Raw genomic sequence first — 14,150 nt, 5'->3', positions numbered from 1 at the left:
TGAGAAGTAAATCATGAATGAAAAAATTAAAGTCAGTCAAACATGAGAAAGTATAATCCAACCTGCAAAGACCTCAGATACTGGCATAATCAGATACAGAATATAAAACAGGTTTACTCTCAAAGACATAAGAAGAAGATATTGAAAATATGACTAAGGAACAAAAGATGATAAAATGCCCAGGCAGAGCTGAAGAAGAACCAAACAGAACTTCTAAAAATAAAAAATATGACAATTGAAATTTTAAAACTTGATATATAGTTTTAAACAATTAGATTCAGCTGACAAGGGACATTACAAACTGGAATATAACACTGAAAAGATTACCAAAGTTTTCTGATAACAGCAGACTAAATTATTCAGAGTAATTCTCCCACCAAATATTATCAAAAATATTGGATAAAACATGAAAAACACCACCTTAAAAGCATTAAAAACCTTACAGAAAAACACCAAGCTGAATTTTGAGGATAAACTGAGGACTAAGCCATTATTATTGCGCCATAAGCACCTGCAACACCAGCACACTTGACTTGGATTACACGGCATCGAGGAGGGGCGTAAGTCAAACCCAGGGCCCACTAAGCGGGGAGCTTTATAGGAGACACTTCGCACAGAAAGCTGGGGATTGAAAGAGCCAATACCCTCACAGAAAGGCTGAGCCAGAACCAAGCAAGTCCACCCCTACCCTCTATCCAATACCAAGCGTGTTCAGGCAAGGTTGTCTTAGATCACTGCAGAACAGGAGGGAAAAAAAGAACAAGCACAAGAACAAGAAGGAAGGAGAAGAGGAAGGGTAATGGGGTGAATCAGAAAGAAAAAAAGATAAAAACTGTCCCTGAAAGTTTTTGGATTGACTGGGGTTCTTGCATAGATTTGCAAACATGTGGCCTGAGTGGGTCATGGAACATTAAGCTTTGAACTAGGCTTAAGGAAGATTCTGATTAACGTGTATGAAATAATAGAAAATATATGGTATTTGGTCTCTGCCTCGGTTCCTGACACAGAGCTCTTAAACTCCTTGTCACTGGTAAGTGGTAAGAGCACTAGGAGCATCTTTTGTTTTAATATTTGGTCTCTGACCTTTGTTCCTGACACAGGGCTCCTAAATCCCTTGTAATGTCCTGGGTGTCAGACTGTCTTTTCTCTAATGAGGGGTGGGTGGGCTCCCTGATGGCTTCAGGATGGGCGCTGGTCACCAAGTCATGATTAGAAGCTTGGGACTTTCAGTCCATCACCATCCTCTGGGAAGGAGAGAGAGACCAGTGATTGAGTTAATGATTGACTGGCCACACCTTTTTGACGAAATCTCCATAAAGCTTCCAAAAGCACAGGATTTGGAGAGATTTCAGGTAGCTGAACACAACTACATGCCCAGGTGACAACCTGGACTTGCAGCCCCTATACTCTAGTCTACAGAAAAAAAAGAATTAGTAAGTTGGAAGACTGGTCAGAAAGAAGTTATCCAGAATGCAGCTGAAAGAGATAAAATAAAGACACACAGGAAAGGTTAGGAAACAGAGAAGATAATTTGAGGTCTAATATATATTTTTGTATGTTTGGGTATTTTTTTACTAATTTTTTTTCTAATATATGCTTAAATCATTATTTCTAAAGGTGAAAAGTTAAAGAATGAAATAAGTTTCATTTTTTTCAAATTGGACAAGAATTTTTCCAAATGGCAAAAGCCACTAATCCACAGATTTAATAATTCTGAAGAATACCCACAAATTGAACTGAAATCATGAAAGCCCATCACAAGATACATCAAATAAAAGAGAATAAGAACAATGACATAGAAAAATCTAAAAACAGTAAGGGTAACGTTACCTTCAAAAAAGTGGCAGTTAGAATAGCAGACTTTTTAACAGCAACAGTGGAAGCCCAAGACAGTGGACTGATTATCTTCAATGTGCAGAAAGGAAGTATCTGCCCACCTAGAGCACTATATCCAGTAAAATAATCCTCCAAAAATGAAGGTGAAATAAAAATAGCTTCAGGTAAGCAAGAATGAATAAATTCACCATCAGCAAGACCTGTACTGATGAAACACTAAAGGGTGTGCTTCAGTAACAGGAAAAATAATACAAAGTGAAAGCTCAAATAACAAAGAAAGGTAGCAGGGAGCAGTGGAGAACTAAGTGCAAAGGAAAGGGTGTGTTCAGGCACATCTAAATGAAAACTGATGAATAAAACAATAATCAAAGTTCTACGATTTTTTTAAGTAGCACTTAAGGTACGAAAAAGTTAAGAAGCTATTAAATGTTCATTCAAGTATTGTATAGTCCTTGCATTACCTGAAAAGTGGTAAAAAGTAACATTTTCTAGCAGAATTTCATAAGTCAAGCATGTATGTTGAAATCTTCAGGTTAATTAGTAGAGAATGGTAAAAAAAAAAAAAAGGCAAAAACAACATAGTAACAGAAGAGAAAACGTAAAAATAGAAAATAATCCTTAAAAAGGCAAGAAATTAGATTAAAGGAGGCATAGATCATGTGGGGCAAATAGCAAAAAGTAAGAGTAGATTCAAATTCTAATATATAAGTAAAGACATGAAATGTAAGTGGGCTTACTGCATCAATTAAAATACAAAGATTGCCCCCTCAAATTTTTAATATATATGTTGCTTTTAAGAGACATCTTAAATAAAAGAATACATAGAAAGATTGAAAACAAAGGGATGGGAAAAGATACAGATTCAAACATTAATCAGAAGGAAGATACTGTAGCTATTTTGGTATCGACCAAGCCAACTTTAAGGCAGTAAGTATTGTTAGATACAGAATGCCATTTCTTTAAAATAGAAAGGTTACTTAACCAAAGTCTCTTGTGGGGCTATTAATATATACATGCAAGTAGAATACATAACAATTGGAGCAAAATTGAAGAGAAGTTTCATTGGGTCCTTACGGGATATAGTATGTGATAAATACAAGGAATATAAGGTTGTTTTACATTTTAAAAAATCAACATAATTTATTGTGCTAACAAATCCTATTTAATATCCTCTTAATAGATAAAAAGAATCTGATAAAATTAAAGACTCATTTATAATTTTTTATCTTACCCAAAAAACCTCCCCAAATAGAATGAAGCATAGCTACAAATTTTCAATCAAAAGCATCACACTTAAAATAAATGCTCACTATCATCAATTCTATTAAACTCCATCCTAATGATCCTTTGCCAGTATGAAAGGGAAGAAAAAAGTATAAAAATTAGAAGGAAAGAAACAAAACTTTAATTATTCACAACTGACAGGATTATGAATTTAGGGAATCAACAAGAATCCACAGATAAATTATAAGAAAAATACAAGAGTTTAGCAAGGTAGGTGGAAACAAATGTGTGTGTGTGTGTGTGTGTGTGTATACACAGTTATATTCATTGGTAAAAAAAAACTATTCTGAGAAACACTGTAGTCATCAAAAGAAAAAGCCAAATTCTGTAACTATATATGGTGACAAATGTTAACTAGACTTACTATGATGATCATTTTGCTACACAAATATCAAATCATTACACTGTATACCTAAAATTAATAATGTTGTATGTTAATTATACCTCAATTAAAAAAAAGAGAGAGAAGGAAAAAAAAACAAACAACACTTTGGCATCGTCTCGTACAGGTGAAGACAGGCAGCCGTTACAATCCACAAATTCCACTACAATGTGTGTATCTAGGGAATGCCCACTGATACAAAAGACATATGTAAGAAAATTTGTAGCAGCTCTGTTATAACTCCAACCTGAAACCAACACTACTGTCCACTGACAAGATGTATGCGTACTACAGTTTACAATAAAGAGGTTCAAAAAAGCAAAGTGAAAAAAAAAAGATATTATTTACAATACTAACCTAATTTCAAAATATCTGCTAATAAACTAATCATGAGATGTGGAAAACAAAAATACAATTTTATAAAACTTTACTGAAGAATAAAAAAGTACTCTTGATTAAATCTGTCCTGGATGGACAATATTATTATTCAATATTGTTAAGCTATTAATTTTCCCCCGAGTTGATGTAAATTAATCAAAGTAACAATGAAAAAAGGACAAATATACCTGACATATTACTTTTAAGATTAATCAATAACATTTTAAATAAGGAAAAACAAATTTGTTAGGAAAATTAGATGGAAAGGGAAACAGAGCTGCCCTCAAAACAAAGTCTAAGAACAATATTGTAGTAATGGACACACACAAAAAAATGAATGGAACTAACCAACAAGTTTAGACATAAACTCACATATATTCTAATGGAGTTTGAGAATGACACTGATATTTCATACCAGTAGGAAATGTATATTTTATTAATAAAATTTCTTGGCACAATACATTCCCTATTTGGAGAAAAAAACACAAATTAGATTCCTACTTCACACTAGACACAAAAATGAAACCTTACAGGTATTAATGATTTAAACATATACATTCTAAAAAAAAGAAAAAGAAAAAAAGAGTCCAAAAAGATTCAACTATTACACAGTAGGCCTATCAGTCTTTTTTGAGAGAGACTTTATTTTTTATTGGTTTTGTTTTCATTTTAAAGTAGAATGTTTTACACTGAATGTTACCAAAGCCAGACTCCATTAAAAGCATGGCTCACTGACAAAACCACATAAAATGTAAAACGTCTGTAAGGCAGAAGACATCATACAAAAGGTAAACGACAAATGACCTATCCTTAAATTTTAAAGTATATGAAAATAGCTATGGATAGGACTGATATCCTTGAATCAGAATGGTCTAATATAAAAGGAACAAGTTGGAGCCAGAGGGAAGACGGCGGGGTAGGAAGCACCAGAAATCCATCTCCCTACCTGGCAACACCTGGCCTGCTGGAATCTGTCTAATGTAAGTATTATGAAACTCTGGAGTCTATTAAAAGAGGAGGGTTCCCAGGGGAAGGCCTGGACGTAGACTGTGGTTAATTTGGGTCCATTTCAGCTTTTAGTGCAGTAGCCGCTACCCATTTCCCATCCCCAACCCCACGGCAGGCAGCCATGCCTACGTTCCTAGGGCAGCCTGCACACAGCCTGTAAGAGCCAGGGTGGGCAATAAAGACCCTATCCTCCAACTACCCGAATCAGCGCTCTAATTGCTGGTTCTGGTCACAGAGATGCAGACACTCAGAGGTAGACAGCCACTGTAGCAATGTCTCCTGCTCCAGCTGAAAAGACTTAGAACAGGGAATCTAAAAAGTTAGTGCTTTCCCGTGGCCCCGCCCTTTTTCTTTTCCCCTCTTTTCAGAGACAGACATTTAAGGAGATATACAAATGGCCAATAAGCACATGAAAAGATAGTCAACAGCATAATCATTAGGGAAATGCAAATCAAAGCCACGAGATATCATCTCATACCCATTAGGATGGCTATTGTAAAATAAACAGAAAAAAAAACCCAGAAAATAACATGTGTGGAGAAATTGGAACCCTCGTGCACTATTATTGGGAATTTAAAAATGGTACACTTGCTACAGAAAAGAGTACGGTGGTTATTCCAAAAATTAAAAACAAAATTACCATATAACCCAGCGATTTCATTTGAGTACCCAAAAGAATTAAAAACAGACCTCTGTATACTTATGTTCACAGCAGCATTATGTATACATAATAGAATATTATTCAGCCTTAAAAAGAAATTCTGACACATGCTACAACATGGATGAACCTTGAGGACATCATGCAAAGTGAAATAAGCGTATCACAAAAGAACAACAGATGTGTGATTTCACTTACATGAGGTACCTAGAGCAGTCAAATTCATAGGGACAGAACTCTGAATGATGGTTGCCAAGGGCCAGATGGGAGAAGAGGAGTTAGAGTTCAATGAATACAGAGTTTCAGTTTTTCAAGATGAAAAGGATTTTCCAGCTAGATGGTAGTGACAGTTGTACAACGTAAATATACCTAAAGCCACTGAAATGTACCATTAAAAGTGTTTAAGATGGTAAATTTTACATTGTGTATTTTACCAAAGTTTTTTAAAAGAATTACCAAAAAAACCCGATATGAATATCTATTTATAGTAGTTTTATTTATAATAGCTTAAAACTGGAAACAACACAGATGCCCTTCAAGGATAAATAATTAAACAAACAGTGGTACATCCATCCACACCATGGAATAGTCAGCAATGAGATAGTACTTGCTACTGATGAGCACAGCCATCTGGATGAATCTCCAGAGAATCGGACTGAGTGATTAAGATAAAAGGCAATTCCCAAAGACTTACATCCTGTATGATGCCATTTATATAACATTCTTGAAATGACAAAATCACACAAATGGAGACTAGATTAGTAACTGTCAGGTTTTAAGGAAGGGGTAAAGGTAGGAGGTGAGTGGGAGAGACTATAAAAGGGCAATGTGTGAGATCCCTGTGGAGATGGAAGGGCTGTGTATCTCGACTGTATCAATGTCAATATCCTGAATATGATACTGTACAAAGGCTTGCCAAGGTGCTCCCACTGGAGGAAATGGGCAAAGGGTACATGGGATCTCTCTGTATTATATCATGTGATGGCATATGAATTTATAAATACTTCAACATAAAAAAATCTGAAACAACATAACTGGCCATGTTAACCAGCCATATGAAATTAAGTGCTGATATACTGTATACCAATTATGATAAAACTCTATAATTATAGAATATGTTCAGTATTATCATGCTGTCTTTCAAAATATCCTACTTAAAGGCAGAAAACTGTAAGAATACAATCTAGCCAATAGAAAAGAAAACAGGGTTCCTTGTGGCAGAATCATGCCCATAAATTGTTACAATGTCCCTATTCTACTCGTTACCTCAGGTCCATCCAAAGCATAAAATAGTTAAAAACTAAGGAATATTGGTAGAAACTTTGTAGCACAAACTATTTAAGGTTGTCCTTTACCAAAGAACAACAAAATTACTTTTCCTTCAATTTTAATGAATTTTCTGGACAAATTCAAAAGAATGTACAACATCCTATTCCAGACATTCTTAAAACTGAATGCACGTTTAAATTACCTACATAACTTCAAACACTGCAGATGCCTGGGCCCCATCTAGCCAGAGCTGCTGTTCTTTTTTTATTTTTTTAATTGAAGTACAGTCAATTACAATGTATCAACTTCCAGTGTACAGCACAATGTCTCAGTTTTGCATATACATATATATATTTTCATATTTTTTCCATTAAAGGTTATTAAAAGATATTGAGCATAGTTCCCTGTGCTATACAAAAGAAACTTTTTTTAAAATCTATTTTTATGTATAGTGGCTAATGTGTGTAAATATCAAACTCCCAAACTTATCCCCTCCCACCTGTTTTGTAGGTAAGTCCACAGTGTTCTTTCTGGTTTTTTTTAGATTTCAAATATGAGTGATATGATATGGTATTTTTCTTTCTCTTTCTGGCTTACTTCACTTAGAATGATGATCTCTAGGTCCATCTGTGTTGCTGCAAATGGCATTATTTTATTCTTTTTTATGGCTGAGTAGTATTCCATTGTATAATTATATCACATCTTCTTTATCCAGTGTTCTGTTGATGGACATTTAGGTTGCTTCCATGTCTTGGCTATTGTATATAGTGCTGATACAAACATTGGGGTGCATGTATCTTTTTGTATAAGAGTTCCCTCCAGATTTATACCCAGAAGTGAGATTGCTAGATCATACGGTAAGCCTATTTTTAGTTTTTTGAGGAATTCTCCATACTGTTTTCCACAATGGTTGCACCAAACTACATTCCCACCAGCAGTTGAGGAGGATTCCCTTTTCTCCACACCCTCTCCAGCATTTATTATTTGTGGACTTTTGAATGGTGGCCATTCTCACTGGTGTGCAGTGATACCTCATTGCAGAGTTGCTATTCTAATTGATTTTGGGTGCAGCCAGGGCTTCAGGATTTTTCAAAGTTCCCCAGTGACTCTGATGTGCAGCCAAAGTTGAAAAGCACTGCTCTAATGGTCACACCTAGTCCCAAATGCAATCAATCACTAAAATCATCTCAACAGTCAGTGTTAAAGACCTAAGCCTATTAAATTCTGATGAAATCATATCCCCAAGATCATTTTCACATTCAACATATGAATAACAGTGAGAATGATATCAATAACCAACATCTGAGTGTTTCTTTGTGCCATAAATTGAAGAAAGAATTCTTTATACATTACCTCAAGGAATCACAACATCTCCATGAGAAAAGTTTCTTGGAGGTAACTTGTCCATGGTCACTCTAAAGTCTATGCTCTGAGCTACTATATGATCATCAATGGCAGCAACTTTACAAAGCCAGACTTCTCAAAAGTAGACAGCAAACCTTTTAGGAATCTGGCAATAGCCGGTAAAACAGTAAATGCACATCTTCTATGAGTCAGCAAGTCTACTGCCAACTATCTACCCCAATAAAACATGTGCATATTAAGTGATGTGTACAAGAATATTTATGGAATCATCATGTTAATGGCAAAATCTAGAAACAACCTGAATGCCTAGCAATAAAGGAATAGCTAAATAAACATGGTAAAATGCTATTCAGCAATTTAAAAATTAATTGATCTATATGTATCAACATGGATAGATTTCAAAATACATTTTGCTGACAAAAAATACTAAAAGAACCATATTATAACACCACTTATCTAAAAACTTACTAAAGATACTAGAGTATGATACCATTTATCTACTATATTCCATCATTTCTGCTGAAACAGAGAGAAGCAAATTCAACAAGTAACTGTGGTTATCAGACTGGGCAGGAGACTGGGATTGGGAACGGAAGTAAAAAGGAAGATTAGGTTTATGTAGAATGCTCCAATATTTAAGAAGATAACATATTCCTGTACCACACATTAAAAAGTAAAAGTATATGTTTATATAAATTTATTAATTTATGTTATTTTTATTATTTATATTATTATATTTGTTAATAGCAGACACTTACAAAACATCAGTTCTAACTCATGGTAATGAAAGAATAGCTTATATCAGGCTAACCCATAGACCAATAATAATTACAAATTCTGGACAGAATTTTTAAATTTATAAAAAAGAAAAGGTATTTGAAGGCAAGTGACCTAAAGTTGACAAAATTAAGAGAGAATTCAACCACTGAAAGAAAAGAAATATACAAGGTAAGATCTAAATTCAAACAGCTTTCCCCATGAGGCACTCCCCACTCTGTGCGATGCACAGAAAATAAAGCTTAGGTAGCAATCTGTAGTCTTACTGGCCTGAGATGAAGCAGTTTGGGGCTACTGAAGCCACCAGAAATTGAGGGAGGAATTCTGGAAAAGAGGAATCCACAAAAAAGAAAGTCCAGAATCTATATAAAATTCCCCTCAAATCCCTGAATGAACCCTTAACTGTTCATACAGGATGCAAGATTCCATAAAGTCCACTGAGGAAAACAATGGCTGAAAAGCAGACATTTTAGTAAATACTCACTGTAGAAGAGACAAAGTTTAAGCCCATGTCTAAGGAATAAAGACCACAAGCTAGTACTAAGAAACAACTCTGGGATCAAGGACAAAAATGAAATAGACTCACTTTAACAAAGTCTAAAACCAGGCTGTGATGATATCAAGGTGATCTGCAAATAATTTAATTACTTTTCTAGAAGAAAACATCATTCAAAGGAAAATAACAAATCACAGTCTCCAAAATGTATCATTCACAAACGCCCAAGTTGTAATTTTTTTTTTAATTATTAGGCATGCAATTTGACAGGAAACTGTGACCAAGGTCAAGAAAAAAATCTCTCAATAGAAGCTGACCTACACATTACCTAGATTTTAGAATTATCAACGGTTTTTAAATAAGAATGATAAATATGTCAACAATGGATATAATGGGTGATGACATGGGAAATTTCAAGAGAGAGATGTTAGCTGTTTTTTTTAATGGAAACTTTAAACTTGAGAACAATATTTTAAATTTTTTTAAAATCATAGCATAAGATTACTATCGTATTAGACACTGCAGGAGAAAAGATCAGTAAACTCAAAGACAATTCAACGGAAATCTTACAAATAAAAGTATGATGGTTAATTTTATTTGTCAGATTAACTGGGCCAGGGTGTGCCTAGGTAGTTGGTCAAACATTATTCTGGATGTGTCTGTGACAGTATGTTTGATGAGGATGAAAGTAATATTTAAATTGACAGACTAAGTAAAATAGATTGCCCTCCCTATGTAAGTGGACTACATCTAATCAGGTGAAGGCATTAATAGAAGAAAAGGGCAGACTCCCCCCTAAGTAAGAGAGAATTCCTCTTGCCTATCTGCCTTTGGGTCTCAAGTCTGCCAGCCTTCAGACGGAACGACACAATCGACTATCGTGGTTTCAAGGTCTTTGGATTTGGATTGTCTTCTAATTTTTGGGCTAAGAGATACTTTTTATAATAGGCTACTTGTTCATGAAACAGTTTCTTGATCTTTGCTTGAAAACCACATTTTATACCAGCAAAAATCCTCCACACCTGGGATCGACATGCTCCTATTTTAAACACTTTGTTCCAAAGGATGCAGTGTGGAAGGACTTTCTTGATTCATGAATTCACTATTCACTTTATGTTAGAATATTTGCTGCTCTCTGTTAGAATGGCTTTGTCAGCTGAAGACTGGATGACTTTCATCCTTGAACTGCTTCTTCTCTGGATATTGATATTCAACATACAAACATTATAGTGCAGTGATGAGGAATGTGAATCAAAGGCAAACAAAGCATTACGGTGTCTACCTGCAGAAGGAACCTCCAACTTAACCTGGGCTGCAAGAGCCAGTATGAGCCTATTATCCACTTTTGTGTGCAAAGCCAGGCCTCAAATGCATCTCAATTTTATTTATTCTTCTTAAACCTGAAATAAATTTTAGTTTTTAAGCTATAGCAAAAAAAAAAAAAAAAAAAGACTCTTCTGGGTCTCCAGCCTGCTGACTAGCCCTGAAAATCTTGGGACTTGTCACCCTCCATAACTGCATGAGCCAATTCTTTATAATAAATCTCTTTAGATAGAAAGATAGAAAGAAAGATAGATAGACAGATAGAGAGATAGCTCGCTCGCTCGCTCGCTCTCCTTTGGTTCTGTTTCTATGGGGAATCTTGAATAATACAGCAAGAACAGAGAATAAAGGTTAAAACAAAAAAGAGCCTCATTAACACATGACAGTATCAAATGTTTTACTCTAAGTGATACTGAAATCCTAGAAACCAATAAGGGAGAGCATGAAGCAGAAAGTCCAAGAGTTTTCCTAATTTGATTAAAAGCTGTACCCACAGATTCAGTAGGCACGACAAAACTAGTATGAGGAAAACCGCATCCAGGCAAAAACAAAAATAAAGAACAATTCTTAAAAGCAGTCAGAGAAAAAAGAAGACATATTACACACAGGGAAGCAGTAATAATGACTGACTTTCTAAGAAACAGTGGAATCCAGACGGTAATGAAGTAACATCTTAAAAAGTGCTAAAAGGATGCAATGGGATATTATTCAGTCGTAAGAAGGAAATTCTGATACATGCTACAACATGGGTGAACCCTGAAAACATGCTAAGTGAAATAATCCAGACACAAAAAGACAAATATTGTGTGATTCCACTTAGAAAAGAGACCTAGAATAGGCAAACTTATAGACAAAGAAAGTAGAATAGAGGTTACCAAGGGCAGGCAAGAGGGGGAATGGGCAGTCATTTGTTTAATAGGACAGAGTTCCTGTGTGGGTTGAGGAAAAAGTGGAAATGGACAGTGGTGATGGTTAAACAGCACTGAGTGTACTTAGTACCACTGAGTTATACACTTAAAAATTATTAACATGGTAAATTTTATGTTACGAATATTTTACCACAATAAAAGAAAAGAAGTGTGAAAAGAAAAAACTCTGTCAACCAGAAGTTCATATCAAACAATAACAAAAAAAGTATTTTCAAAGTAAAAGCAAAATAAATATTTTTTTCAGATAATTAAAGCTGAGAAAAAATTTCACTACATCTACCACATCACCAGAAAAGCTTTATTAGCATTCCATGCTGAAGGAATTGATGCCAGGAAGAAATTCAAATCTATATACAAGAATGAAATATGAAATTACATGTCAAAATGTGTAAGAAATTTAAGATAAACCTTAGAATGACATTCTAAAAGCTTTTGAACACTGAAGAGGGATAATAACCTACAAGTTATGCCCCTCAAAATGGTAACTGAATATAAAACATTATCATTAACCAGCATCAACACAGAATTTTATTTCTATTGAATGTTAGACAAATGGCTGAATATAGGATGGCATTTTTTATTTTAATCTAAATAATGGTTATAATTTCTCCTTTTAAATTCCCCATAGGTCAAAACTATCCTTTTCTGCAAAAAATGAATATATCGCTTAATTTTTAAATATCTTATTTATTTAGAGAACATTTCTTGTTGGTTGATTATATGTTATAAAAAATCTATGACATGTTATGTTTTTCTTATTAAAAATATAAAATACTAATGTATAGCCAAAGATAATTTTGCCATCCTGCAAAAAACCTAGTACTATTTTATAACTCATTTGTATATAAATATTGTGAAGTGAAATTGGCAGACTGAACACATGAATTCATTTCCATGCCCTACTAAAACCTTACCAAAAAAGAAATTTAAGGGGGGAAAAAGATTGACATACCAAGGGATGATTATAATGAGATGAGCAATATCAACGCAATTTTAGAAAATAGAAAGCAAGTGGACAAACAGTAACTAACTGGGCAAAGGAAGATGAACCCCAATGTCCAGTAGCCAAGACATCACAAAGCAAATGAATGCCTGCCAAAGTAAACTTGTGCCTGCCACAGAAGCATCAGGAGAACTCAGGATAGAAAGCACCTGGTATCTCTGAAAGCCAGGCTGGGGCTAAAAACAGGAGAACTGGCAGAAAAATGTCAAAAAGGAATATTAGATACCCAAATCCCCTCCTTGTGCCAGCAGAAAACATGGGGTGAAGTCTTTGGAGAGGCTGAACCAGATGGGCCCCCAGCTAGTAGACTTGGAACACAGCTGGGTGCAGGTATGGGGCTCCGCCTACAAGAGAGTTTTCCGTAAAAGTCTGATAAAGGCAAGGAGACACCTCCAGTGCCTTCCTTTACTCTGTACCAGAATACTGGCTATTGCCCTGCTGGAGCTGGGAAGACTTCTCCCTAATCCAAAAGAAAAAATGTATAGAGAAATGGTTACGCCTCCCACTTGAGGTCAAACAGATCTGCCCTCACAAAGCTGCCAACTGGCTTTCAGGCACCTCACTCACCAATATGAAAATAGCAGAGGGTCACTATTAGATACTTAAGGAAACTAGCTAACATGTATTAGGGTCTGAAACAAACAAACAAATACAAAATAAGACAGAGGAAGCAGAAACAGCAGATAAGAAGTTTTAAACCATAATACCCTAAGAGAGAGAGCAAAAATATTGAGTTTATGAAACAAGAACAGTATATCATGTTTCAAAAATATTAATTGCAGATGTATCTCTAGAACTTAAAACTATGAAAACCAAAACTATAAATTCATTGGAAGCAGTTTGAGAGATAAAATTGAAGAAACTTCCCAGACAGTAGGACAAAAGATAGAGATTTTTAAAAGGAGAAAAAATAACTTGAAAAGGACACATGGGATTAGAGCACAAGATCCAACATTTAATTCACAGAAATTAGAAAAACATAAGAGAGAAGAGATAGGGGAAGAGATTATTACACAGTTTTTTAAAAATTTCCCCAAATCAGAAGCACATAAATTTCCAGATGGGAAGTCCAAAAGAGTACCCAGTACAATGAATTTTTAAAAAGACCCATTCCAAGATATCACTGTGGTACTAAGAACATGGAATTAAGGACTTCCTTCCAAAGAGGAAAAATACACCATAAAGAACTGGGAATCAAAATGCCAGCGGACTGCATACTAGCAAGACTGGAAGTTAGAAGACAGAGCAACCTCTTCAGAAATGTAAGTGAAAGTCTTTTCCCATCTTGCATATACCAAATGAAGGATTAAAGTAAGAAAGAAAAACACATGGAATTCAGGAAACAGACAATCTGATTTTGGAGAGAGGAAAAGGGAATTCCAGAGTGACGGTGAGGAGAGATGACAGCAGCACGGCAGCCCCCACACCGCACCCCAAGTTCC

General features: G+C 35.1%; 1 protein-coding gene across 6 annotated transcripts in view; it reads right to left on the bottom strand.

Annotated features, from left to right (window-relative positions):
- TASP1 (taspase 1) overlaps positions 1-14,150 on the bottom strand; it is a 261,474-nt gene that overhangs the window by 193,272 nt on the left and 54,052 nt on the right. The window lies entirely within an intron of this gene.

The sequence above is a fragment of the Camelus ferus genome, chromosome 19 (genome assembly GCF_009834535.1).
Source record: "Camelus ferus isolate YT-003-E chromosome 19, BCGSAC_Cfer_1.0, whole genome shotgun sequence".
NCBI lineage: Eukaryota > Metazoa > Chordata > Mammalia > Artiodactyla > Camelidae > Camelus > Camelus ferus.
Note: the sequence above shows the minus strand (reverse complement) of the source record. Positions and strands in the feature narration are given on the sequence as shown.